We start from the raw sequence: 12,733 nt of genomic DNA on the forward strand, positions 1-12,733 counted from the left end.
GAATGATCCATGCTGCCACACAGGGTGTGGTGCTCAGAAGGGACTCATGCTTGTTTAATATTATGCTATCATTGTTTTGAAATTCCTAACAATATTTGAACAAGGGACCTGCAAATTACATGACTAACCCTGGACATAAGTCTTGTCCTTCAATGAATCCCAAGCCCAGTAACTTATAGATGGCAATGACACTGTAATTGTTGAATGTTTTTATTGAATCAACTCATAAAGGCGAGCTAGGAAGTGCTGATATTGTCATCAGTAAAGTAGTAGTACAGCAAAGACAAATCACACAATTTATTTTAATAAAGGCAGCTTCCAAGGAAGTGGAAGATGATTGCAGCTTCAAACCCAGGCCTGAAGATGTGTGTGTAAAATAATTGGGACATCTTACTGGGATCAGGCCCTGTCAGAGAAGGGAAGGAAGCAAGGTTGGGCAGAAGAAAGGTTAGTTTATGCAAAAGTCAATAGAAGAATACCTTAGCCAACCTATAGGGACTCTGAGGCTGGAATGAGCCTTCAGGGTTGTCCCAAGTTAGTTTCAAGCTGTGGGCTCCATTTTTAGATGCAGGTTGCCCCGCAAAGGAGGCATGATTCCAGCAAGATGGTTCTCTTCAGCCTGGTACAGTGGGTTCTCAACTGGGGTGATTTTATCTTCAAGGGGACATTTGCCAATGTTTGGGAACATTTTGGGCTCCTACAATATTGGTGGGGGCAAGGGATGCTACTAAACATTTTATGATGCATAGAATGGCCCCACCACAGAGAATGGTCCAGTCCCAAATGGCAATAGTACAAGGTTCAGAAACCTTGGCCTGACAAGTCTTGGAAAGGCTGCCAGCTGGGGTTGTCTGCATGCAGCAACCTAAGCAGCTGAGAAAGGGGCCTCTGGGGGAGCAGCCTTGCATGCTTGGGCCTCATATCCTTATGAGGCTCTGAGAGCAGCTCTTCCATGAACCTGCTGGGCCACAAGTTCCAAGGGAAACTTTTAAGAGGAAAGTAGTAGGACATACTACAGTCATGGTGGCAAAAATAGACACTTTCATTCTAGGTTTCCCTCACACTCTGTGGGTGTCTGCTGGGCTTGAAAGTTTACCCTAGTGGTACTTTTCCTTCAGTGCCACCGCTGAGTGGACTGTAGTGCAGTAATATTTTTGGTTTACACTCACATACTGAGCTGACCCTCTGTGAACAAATCTCAGTATTTCCTTTCGTTCATCAACTGGCCATGAGGGACTCCCTCCCCCTAGAAGGTTAGGTATGGTTGAGGGAGAGGCATTGCTATAACACAGTGGGTAACATGGGGCCTGGGCCACCTGCTCATGCAGCTCACCTGTGCCTTCTGGCCTTGCTTGTATCACTTTTATTTTATGATGTCTTGGCTAGACCCACCCAACTTTATGACTCAATGGACCTGATAGCTCATGATGGATAGTGCTGGTTTTGTGGTCACTTGGGGACACAATTCTGGCACTTGGGCTCTGCTAGGAACTAGCAACTCACCAGGACCTATTTTCCACAAAGTGTTTAATTCAGCACTTCAGTTGGCATGGCCCTGATCTAAGGACTCAGGACTTATATTGTAATTCTCCTACTGGGACTTGCCATATACTTGACACTGCACCTGTTCCGACACAGATACCTCCTATACCTATCAGCCAGGTTGTATGGCCAAGTGGCAGGGCCACTCCATGCACTATAGTCCTGTCTGGACTCCCTCAAATTTGACAGCTTTTTGTGTCACCTGGTGAGTGAACTAAATTGTGTCCCCCCAGAAGCTTTGTCCAAGTCCCAACTCCTGGTAACTGAATGTGAACTTACTTAGAAGAAGAGTCTTTGTAGTTGTAATTAAAATTAAGGATCTCTAGATGAGATCATTCTGGAATTGGGAAGTGTCCTAAATTCAGTGGCGGGTTTCCTTAGAAGAAAAAGGAGAGATTTGAGACACAGAGAGATATAAAAGGAAATGACCATGTGAAGACAAAGGCCTAGGTTGGAGTGATGTGGCCATGGACAAGGAACACCAAAAGCCACCGGAAGCTGGAAGGAAGGACTCTCCCCTAGAGTGTCTGGAGGGAGCATAGCCTGCCAACATCCTGAATTTAGACTTCTGGCCTCCAAGACTGTGAAAGAATATATATCTATTGTTTTAAGCTGCCTACTTTGTAATAACTTGTTACAGCAGTTCTAAGAAACTTCTATACCTGGCACATGGCCCAGGTATGGAAAAGGGTGACTTCCAAACCTCTCAGGCATTGTGCTGCCTTTTTGTGGTAGGGGGTGTGAGAAGCAGTAATGTGCACTTAACTTTGGAGAGATGTCCTGGCATGCTCAGACCCCTGAATCTCTAAAACTATTATTTATGTGGTAGTCCCCTAAATTATCATAGAATTTATCTTCCAACTTAATAGAGTGCATGTACTTTACCACAACATCCAATATATTCACCATATTTTGCTTATCTACTTTCATTAGCAAAAAGCCATTGATATAGTATACCAGTGATCTTCTGCAGGTTTCCAGATGGTCCATGTCCCTGAGACTGTGTTATGACAGAAGAGAAAAGAGATCATAGTCTGGTGGTAGAGCTGTAAATGTATTCTCTTGTCTTTGTGGATTGTTTCTGATCCCTTTTAGGGATAGAGGAAGACTACATTGTTCATCTCCTTTTACAGATACCACATCTGGCATAGCAGCTGCAATTGGTGAGACTACCTGGTTGAGTTTGCAGTGTCCAGGATCTGCCCCACTCTTGAGAACAACTGGTTCTATTTGGAAATTTTGTTGGGGACTACCAATGCTATGTCTTTTAGATTTTTAAGAGCGACACTCATTTCTGGCATTCACCTAAGATGGAATATTGGAAATTTTGATGTGCTCTCTTCACTGGGGACAGGTCAGTTTCAGAGTCTTCAACTTGGCTTCCCATACTCTGATAGTTCTTCCTCCACAAGCCAACAAACCAAAGGGAGAGTTATGTCAATTATCAAATATGTTCATTCTGATTATATATCCAGGGGTGGAGAAAGTGACTATGGGGTGGGTCTGTGGACCCAGTGGGCTCATGCAACCTAGACCTGGGACAGGACACCATTTCTTACCTGCCTTTCATTTCCCCCACCCTAATGGGGAGGGAGGGCAGTAAAATGACATTTCAGTTTAGGGATATTAATACAACTTGGATCTGTGTCCAACTATCCTCAAAATTTCCCATTTCCAAGGTGTTCAGTTATCTGATTAAATGGCCAAAGGTCCTTTTGGAGAAGAATGGGGAATCATTACCATATATCCTTGACATGGTGCTATAGGTCTTCATCCTGGTGACCTTGTCCTTCTTTGGCCAATGGTCTATTTATGAGTAGGCTTAAGTCTGGAAATTGGGCAAGAGGATCTTCACTTTTTATTAGGATAGCTGTTCTTAGCCTCCTGATCATACATCCTTGATGTCTTTTGGTTATATAGATTGAGCAGTCCTCTTGATGGCTGCTCATCATTCTTGCCTCAGAGAAATCATATTCTATTATCACCTTCTGGCTGTCTCTCCAATCCTAGCACTCATATGACAATTACTATAGCTAATGGTGAAGCCCTGTCATCTGGCCTCTGTTGTTCCTGTAGCTTCATCCCCACTGTCATCAGGGAGCTCAGTCCAAGACTAGCTCTCCTGGGGTCAGCTCTTGCCTGCAGAGCAGAGCTGCCACCAAACTTCTCAGGGATAATGTGCATTCCTTGGTGCTGTAGTAAATAGAGATTCATTAAGTCGCTCATGTAGAACATGATCACTTGATGTTTCCTGGCCTTGCCTAATAAAGCCAATCTAGTAGGCCCATTTCCCGAGTCTTTTAATTCTCTCTTCTTCTCTGTGCTGTGGCAATTCAGGCCTTTCTTCTTTATTTGCTGTGGACCTTCACTTTTTCCAGGCTCTAATAACATGTTAGCACCATATCCCAGGATCCTGGACAAGGCATCAAATCTTATATCTAGGAAAGTTTCCTTGTATCCATTGCCTTCCTTACATAACTTTATATTCAGTATCTCTCTCAGTATCCAGCCAGATCCAATTTCTGCCAGATCCTATTGCCAGGGTCTTGCAACTGTCTTCAGGAATATACAATCCCTTACCTCCTCTCACAGGCCAAGGATACCTCCAGCCAGTTTAGGTTGTGACTCAACTTCTGGGTGGCCAGAGGAGAAATGTAGGCAGATCCAGAGAGGGGCGTGTGTGGTCTTATGAGAAGAGGCATCCACAGTGTTTTTAAGGAGAAGGTTACTGGCCTCTAATAGGGAGAAGTGGGTCATTTCTGGTAGCCCAGAGGGCTCAAAGGAATCTGGGGATTCAAGATTTCCAAATGCATCCCCTCAAATGTCCTCAACCTATGACTTAGACTGCCATTCTTTCCCAAGCAGGTTCTTGGCCCTATCTTAGCAGACCTCCCTGGATTGAGAATTCAACTTTCTCTGGCCATTCTTATGTTTAATCCTGAACCTGGTTCTCACCTCCTCTGCTCTTTAGCAGAGTCTCTGTATTTTTCTAAGGAGTCCTTCTGACTTTCAAACCTGGCCTTTAATTCCCAAGTACTCCCTTTCAGTGTTTCCAAAAAATCTACTGTGTCTGTATCCCAAAGAATCTACTGCCTCTAGCAATAACCTTCTGATTGCATTGTCATTATAATTTCTATTTCTTCCATATTTATCAAGCACTTGATACACTGAACCCTCTAGTATACTTCTTGCTATTACTAAGGCATCCCAGGCTCTACAGTGTGAGTTTGACCATTACCACCTTGTTTCAGAGACCATCAATACTCTACCAGTGACAGGACTCCTACTGCCTATGGCTGGGGTGATGTAGCAGTGGAAGTCCATTGAGTGTTGGCTTACTCAGACCACTCCTGGGACCAATGGCTACAGATTAACTTCTCCAGGAAGCAGAATCTGAGATGAAGATTAGCATGCAGGAAGTTTATTATGGAGTGCTTTCAGGAATAACAGTTGTTGAGGGGAGAGAAGGAAGGAGGATTGAGCAGAGGAAGAAAGTCTCAATCTATCCCATAGGAAACTTCAACCGACAGAGTTGCTCCAGGTTGGAGTAAGGAGACTATCTCAACTTAATACCACCACATCAACCAGTCATTTTGATGCAGGTTGTCTCTAGGGCAGGAAACTTGAGTGAAGTGGGGGGGCTTTGGCCAAGAGCAATTTATGGAGAGCACTGATAGCTTAGCTCTGTTAGCCAGCAGCATGAAGAGACAGCATCTAGAGGGCTCAACACAACTTCTACTAATGCTGCTTCAGTCAATTTTCACAAATGCAATGGAATAGAATATTCATATAATATTTTTATATTATCATATTCTTATATTAATATATAATTAATGTAAATATAATCTTTAGTTATATAACACTAACCTATAATTAATATTAATACAATATGCTTAGATTATTATGATTGTATATTATGATATGGTATGTCACATTGGCTTTTATTAATACATACTTAATTTTAAGAACCAGACCTCTCTAAGATCTTAGGATCAAGGATGTACTTGAGCTGCAGGTGGAGTGACCACAACTACATTTAACCTTGGCAGAGTCAAAAGGAGTGTCAGAAATTATTCCCTCAGTTTCCATTAACTTGGGAACTGGTTTCTGGCAGAAAAACTTCTAGTTCCCTTACCCTAGGCAAAGTCTGTGCCAGGCAATCAATGAGAACACACTTTTGCACATTTTCAGACACTTTTGTTGGCTCTAACATTGGCAGCACATGGCTGGACTATGGCAATAAATGTCTGGCAAGCTACCAAGCACATGTTTTCCTCAGACCCAGAGAAAGGCAGAACTTTATGGTCACTGGCAGTGACCTGGAGACTGTAATTTTGGCACAGCATATAGTCAATTCTCAACCTGTGTAGGAGTGAAGCAGATCATCCAGAAGGCATTGCTATTTGACTCAATAAGGCATGTGTGTGGAGAGGAATAGATTCTTGTCTTGAGTTCTTTTAAGTTTTGGTTTTTGCAGATTTGCCATCTGAGCTCTATCTTGCTTAGATGAATTGTTGGGCTTTGTTTCCTGGTGCTCTCTGGTTGAATGATGGAGAAAGTGGCCCCAAGCTAGCCAAAACTAATGGTAGATAAAATACAGCTAACAGTCCTTTCGATAACTAAAGCTTGGCTACTTAATTTTTGGGCTTAGTTCTCTGGGACAGGGAAAGACTGTTTTATTTTAAGCCCACAGATGTGCCTAGGTCTCAAGGCTATCTAATATAAGTTTTGCAAGTTTGCCAAATAGTAAAACTTTTGAAACTTCTAACATTAGGCTAGGATTATTTAAAGGTTTAGCAATGGCACCATTCCCCTCCACCTAGGGTAGGTTAGAGCAAATTTCTCCCTCTGATCTTATTTTGCACAGTGGCCTTTGCCTGTGACTGAATACTCATACTAGCAGCAAATGGGATTTTGAAAATCAACATTATTAAAGGTGTGACCCAGAGGCCCACCCTGGGACAATCATTTATATTTCTTTTTTATTCTTTTGTAGATTGGCTCAGTCTGACTTGAATTTGTACAAATAGCACAGGCCAGAATGAAAACACCCCCACTTCCATCACCCACCAACCCCCATCTAGTTAGTACTGAAACAGAAACACTGAGTTGAGTTGAAAAACAATCATCTATAATAGTGAGTGGCTAATTTTACTATTCCTGATCTTGCTGGTTTTGTTTTATTCTTGTGTTTTAGTAGAGGGACCTCACCCTTGAAGGATCCTTTTTTCCTGCTTTTCTGCTCAAGGCCAGAATCACGGGTCTTAACACCCAAAATATGCCTTTTTATTTGTTTTCACACCCCACTGAACTGTTCATGCAGTGAGTGTGGTGGAAGGGGCTGTAGGTTCTGACTGATGATGAGGTCTTGGGTCTGTTGATCTTCCTCAGGTAGGACAGGAGGGGTGAAGGAGTCGGGAGTAGTGATTAGTATAGACATTGTTGAGAACTGTGGGGTAATCTTTGTAGCCATGCCCAGATTCTACACAATGGTGCATTTTAGAGATAGGAAAACAAATAAGAAATGAATAAATCTGAAGAGATAATATCAGTGCCCTGGGGTTTGATTAAAACAGCAGTGGGACAAGCAGGAACTCTTGCTCTCCAGTTAAGTCCCAGCCTGGGAAACCAGCAAGGGCTCCGCGGGCTGTTGCTGCTTGTCTTTTCATTTTGTGTTAAGGCATGACCTGGTAAGAGAATATTTCAGTTCATTTTTCCTGTCCTTATTTTCCTTCTATTGGTTTCTCCTTCAATGTTAACTTTAGCTCGATTTTGTTTGATGAGAAATGGTTTTGGTATTATGGCTCTGAAATAGAGGAGTCCACTATGTATTTCATTCCCTGATCACATACAATTGTCAAAAGTCTGTCACCAAATGCTACAATGTGGGGCCTTTTCTGTTATTGTCTTTTCTTCTCTTTTCCTCACATATTGTCTGAAATCCCAAATCCAGAAGCTGCCATTTCCTTATTGGTTGTTCCTTCATCTGTTTTACAAATTCCCCAAAGTAAAATCACACTAATTCCTCCCTAAGGTAATATTATTTAAAGAACTGTGCTTCCTAGGAAAGTTCCACACCACCTCTCCTACCTGGCGGCCCTTCTTCCCCTTTTATTCAGGGTCCATGTTTCATCTTTTATAGATAATGAGGACAGGGACCTACCTTTCCACACACACAGATCAGAAGTTTATCAAGCCAGTATTTACTCACTTCCCAGTATTGTCCCAGCAATGTCCAGTGTGTGTGTGTATGGTTGTGCAGAGGTGCCAGCCGGGACAAAACATAATAAAAAGACATCATTGTCTTTTCACTTTAAGAACTTATAGTTTGGTGGGGGTAGACAAGATGGTCACATGAAAACAAACAAATAAGGAAAAGCTGAAATGGGAGAATAAGAAAAAGTTCAGCAATGACAACAAGAATTTGTTGAGTGATTATTAATCAATTATCAGACATTGTACTAAGTACATTGTATGCCATATCCTATTTAATTCTCTCCATCAACGTGTAAGTCAGGTACTATTATTAGTCCCATTTTACAGATAAGACCACTAAGGTTTTGAAATGAGAAATAACTTGGCACAGCTACCACTTATAAGTGTCATGTGGTTCTGGGACCTAAGCTGATGTACTTGCTGTGAGTACAATAGGATCTCAGGGCAGGTATGAACCCACACAAGGCAGAGGTTGCACACCTGAACTGAGTTTTGAAAGATATTCAGACTTTAGGAGGCAGGTAAGAGGATGGGTGAATGCATTAGCAATAAGAATAGCAAATGCCAAGACAGGTTCAGGTCAGGGGCTTGGGCACAGAAGACAGACCTAAGATGTGGGCCCCATGTGGCAAGGGCAGGCCCCAAGCCAGAGAGACAGCAGCTCAGGAGGCCCCAGAAGTAATGTGGGTGTCATCCTGGGCTGGGTTGGTTCCCACAGGATGAAGAAATGGGAAATTCCCTGGTGTATTCCAATTTTTGGTTAATTCTCCTCTTGGCATTCCTTTTCTTATATGATAACTTTAATTTTGTTCAATTTTGTGAGCAATGACTCCAAAATCATGACTCAGAAAGGTCAAAGAAAGAGATGTCCAGAGACAGATGATCACCAGCAGGGCCAAGGACAGATTCAATGTGAAGAAAGGGAAAATCAAAGTTTCCCCCAAAGACCTTAATCTGGATGTCTGGAAGTGTGGTTTTACAGACAGAATTAAGAAGAGGAGCCAGTTTGGAAGAGGATGACCTCAGTTTTGGATCATTTGAATCTGAGGTGACATCAGAAAAGCCAAGTGGAGTTGTGCAGTCCACAGCTGGGGTAGAGGGAGAGGTCAAGACTAAGGATACAGGGGCTCCTGGAGGGCTCAGTTGTTAAGCGGCTGCCTTCAGTTCAGGTCATGATCCCAGGGTCCTGGGATCGAACCCCACATCAGGCTCCCTGCTCAGCAGGAAGCCTGGTTCTCCCTCTTCCACTCCCCCTGATTGTGTTCCCTCTCTTCCTGTGTCTTTCTCTGTCAAATAAACAAATAAAATCTTTTAAAAAAAAAGATTGAGGATACAGATGTTATTTTTTTTCTCTTCATTTCCAAGAATTTCCATATTACTGCCACCACACCTTGTTTTGTTTTGGTTTTCTGTTAAATATGCTATCAGATGTTTCCAGAACTGTCTAACACCTACACAGTCTCAACACACTTCTAGCCCTGCCTACACAGTCCTGTCTCCACCTCATGCTTGGGAAAACTTGCCCTCCTGGGAAAATGCTGTTAATCATTTGCCAGAATGTCTCTCCTTGGCAGCTACAGCCTACTTTTGTGCTTTGGAAATGTGGCTCCTTATGGATGGTCTATCCGAACACTGCTATCTGCACAGAGGGAACCTTCAGTTAGGTCTGTAATGACGCACTGTTCCCTAAAGGGGTTGCTGCCAAAATCTGAGCAGAAATAGACAGTGACAGTTTCTACTCACAGATAATCTTGTGTGTGGCTGACTGCTGACTGGATATGTGGGTCATGTCAGGCCCACTGAACTCACTCTGAAAACATGGTCACATTGTATTGCTGCCCAGGCCCAACACTGGCCAAAGGCCTGGGACCCAGTCCCTGAGGCAGAGGGAGCTGTGAACACACTGACTGAAACATGGGCCCTGTCACAAACACTTCATCCATTCAACAACCCCTGCCAAGGCCTGGGGGACTCTGTGAAAGGCTATGACCTTGCTCTGCACTTTACCCCTTGCTCAGAACCTGAGAAACCCCCCCCCCCACCACCAAATAAGTGTATCCTATGTTTTAGGACTGCCCACAGTTTGGCGAAGACTAGAATTCCTCTTCTGAGAATGGGTTAGAGAATCAGGGCATGTTTTATGGGCTTACCTGAAATTGGAGGTGAGGGTAGGTGTGGACTATGTTGATGACACCCTGAAGACCAGGGCAGGGTGTGGCAGCTCAGAGAACCCTGTCTGCTGGATTCTTCTTACCACAATGGAACAAGCAAACATTGAAACTGGAAGTGGCCCCTGAGGTGTCTTACCCAGTCTTCACATTTTAAAGACAGAACTCCGAAGCATAGAAAGGTTTCGTAGCTTGTCCAAGCAAGACTAGAAGTGTGAACTTTGACCCAAGTCTTTGGAATCCCTTCACTATCCTCAAACACTATTTTAAACTCCTTTCAAATGAATCAGGAAGTGAGGTTGATAATTTGATAGATGTTATGGTTGGTTTATGAAAACAGAACTTCAGATTTCTTGGTGCTCAGAGACAATTCACATTCCCCTTCTCAGGGAGAATGTGACTCCTCCTTGCCAGATTATTTACAAACACAAGACAGATACCAGGTTTCTAAACTGGTGTGAAGCAAGATTTCAGGCAGTGCTCCAAGGTTTGTTGGCTTCCGCCTCTGTTAGAGGCGGTAGCTGTGGCTCCAGGCTGGAAGAAATGCTTCCTTCACACGCACCTCTATTTTCTTCTCCTCTGTAAATCTGGATGACCTCTACTGATCTCTACAACTCTCACACTGCCTTATGCCATAAAAGCAGTGTGGGTTCCAGTCTCCTTGGGAAATCATTATTCATGACAGGTTTTACATGTGACACACTCAAAGCTGGCCATGGTGACAGAGGTTTTCCATGCTCTGGTGAATTGTACAGGCATTTGACCTTTCTAGAAATCAACTTGGTTGTGTGTGAAAAAATTTTAAATGGCACATATCTTGTTACTGCCTAAGAATCCAGGGAAATTATCTAAAGTGCAAACAAGATATAAATATAAAAGGGAAATAATTCTAAAGTGTGAACAAGAGGTATATTTAACATTATTTAGTTATAAACATTAATAAACATTTATTAATATTTGTTATTATTATAATATTATCTATAGAAACAGAGAATTAAATGTCTAAAATAGTGTAGTGGTTAAATTGGGCATATTGAAATACTATGCAGATATTAAAAATGATGTTTTCAGAGGATATTCGTAAGAAAAATACTCATGTTGTATATTAAATATATAAAAATGAATTTATAGTAGTATTTAATCTTAGAAAAAGGATCTATAATTTATATGTGAGCTTTAAAAAACTGGAATTAAAAGAAAATATTAATGGTAGACATATCAGGAATCACAAGTGACTTTTAAAATTCTCCACAATTTCTGAATTTTCTCTAATGAACTTGCATATCTTTTGTACTTCAAAAATATTTAAGACAAAAATGACTCAGAAAAACTTCTGCTTCTGGAAAGATGGAGTAACATTTTTTCCCTGTTCTGCATTCTAAGTACAACTAAAAACTCTGGATAGTATATATAAGAAGATTCTGAGAGATGGAGAGAATTCAGGCCAGTTGGGGACATTAAGATAGAAGGAATAACATGGTAGTGAGCTCCTTGGGTTTTATTTTTGCCTCATATATCCCAAATCTGAAGGTGAAAAAGGCAAAACCCAGAAGGATCAACAGACACAGAAAGAAAATATCCCCAACAAAAGCACACTTTCTCTAGCCAAAGGACCAGGACAAGGGAGCTTACTGAGATGGAAACCTTTTTGACAATAACCACTCTACTTCAGCCAAACACCACATGAAAAAAAACCAAAAAAACAAAAAAACAAAACAAAACAAAAAACAACAACAAAACTTTGGCCCTACCTACATTAGCAAAGGCTACATTGAGAGCCCAGTCTGTCACCCTTGCCAAAACTTCCCATGAGGGTAATATCAGAAAAGACCAGATGTAGAGATAGGACTTTCATCAATGCTACAGAGTAATGAGTCTCCTCTTCCCTCCCCCTGACCTCACAATGTCTGTGGGCATCACGTAGAGAAACCAGACTTTTACTTCCACCAATCAGTAATAATGTAGTAATTTGTTCCCTGTCAGAGAAGTGTCACAGAAAGCCAGATAAAATAGAGGGTTTAAATAAGTATCAGAGTTTCATAATACCCAAAATGTCCAGGCTTCAATCAAAACTCTCTTACCATACCAAGAACCAGGAAAATCATAACTTGAATAAAAAAAAAAAATCAATAGATGCATTTACCAAGAAGATAGAAATGTTAGAGTAATATGACAAAAATTTTAAAGTGGCCATGATAAAAAAAATACTATAGCAACAATTACAAACACTCTTGAAAGTAGTGAAAAAAATCCAGTTTCAGAAAAGAAATAAAAAGATTAGCATACACAGACACACACAAACACACACACGGACACACACAAATCCCCAAACTAAAGAAGAACAAAATGGAAATTTTAGAACTGAAATATATAATAAATAAAAATTAAACTGAATGAATGGGCTCAACAACAGAGTGGAGAGGACAAAAGAAAAAAAAAAATCAGTGGAGTTTAAGATAGAAATTTCCTGAATTGAGCAACAGAAAAAAAATAGACTGAAAAAAAAAATTAACAGAGGCTTACAGACTTGTGGAGCTATAATAAAAGATTTAATATTCATGTCATTGGAGTCCCAGAAAGATAAAACAAAGACAACAAGGACTTTTAAAAAGTACTTGAAGAAAAAAATGGCTAAAAATTCCCCCCACATTTGGAAAAGATATAAACCTACACATTAAAGATTCTGAGAAAACCCTTAACTAGGAAGACCCAAAGAAATCCACACCAAGACACATGTCAAACTTCTGAAAATTAAGAAAAAGGAACAAAATCCTGAAAGCAGAAAAAGAGAAATGATACCTTATTTA

Source organism: Lutra lutra, chromosome 6, assembly GCF_902655055.1.
Source record: "Lutra lutra chromosome 6, mLutLut1.2, whole genome shotgun sequence".
NCBI lineage: Eukaryota > Metazoa > Chordata > Mammalia > Carnivora > Mustelidae > Lutra > Lutra lutra.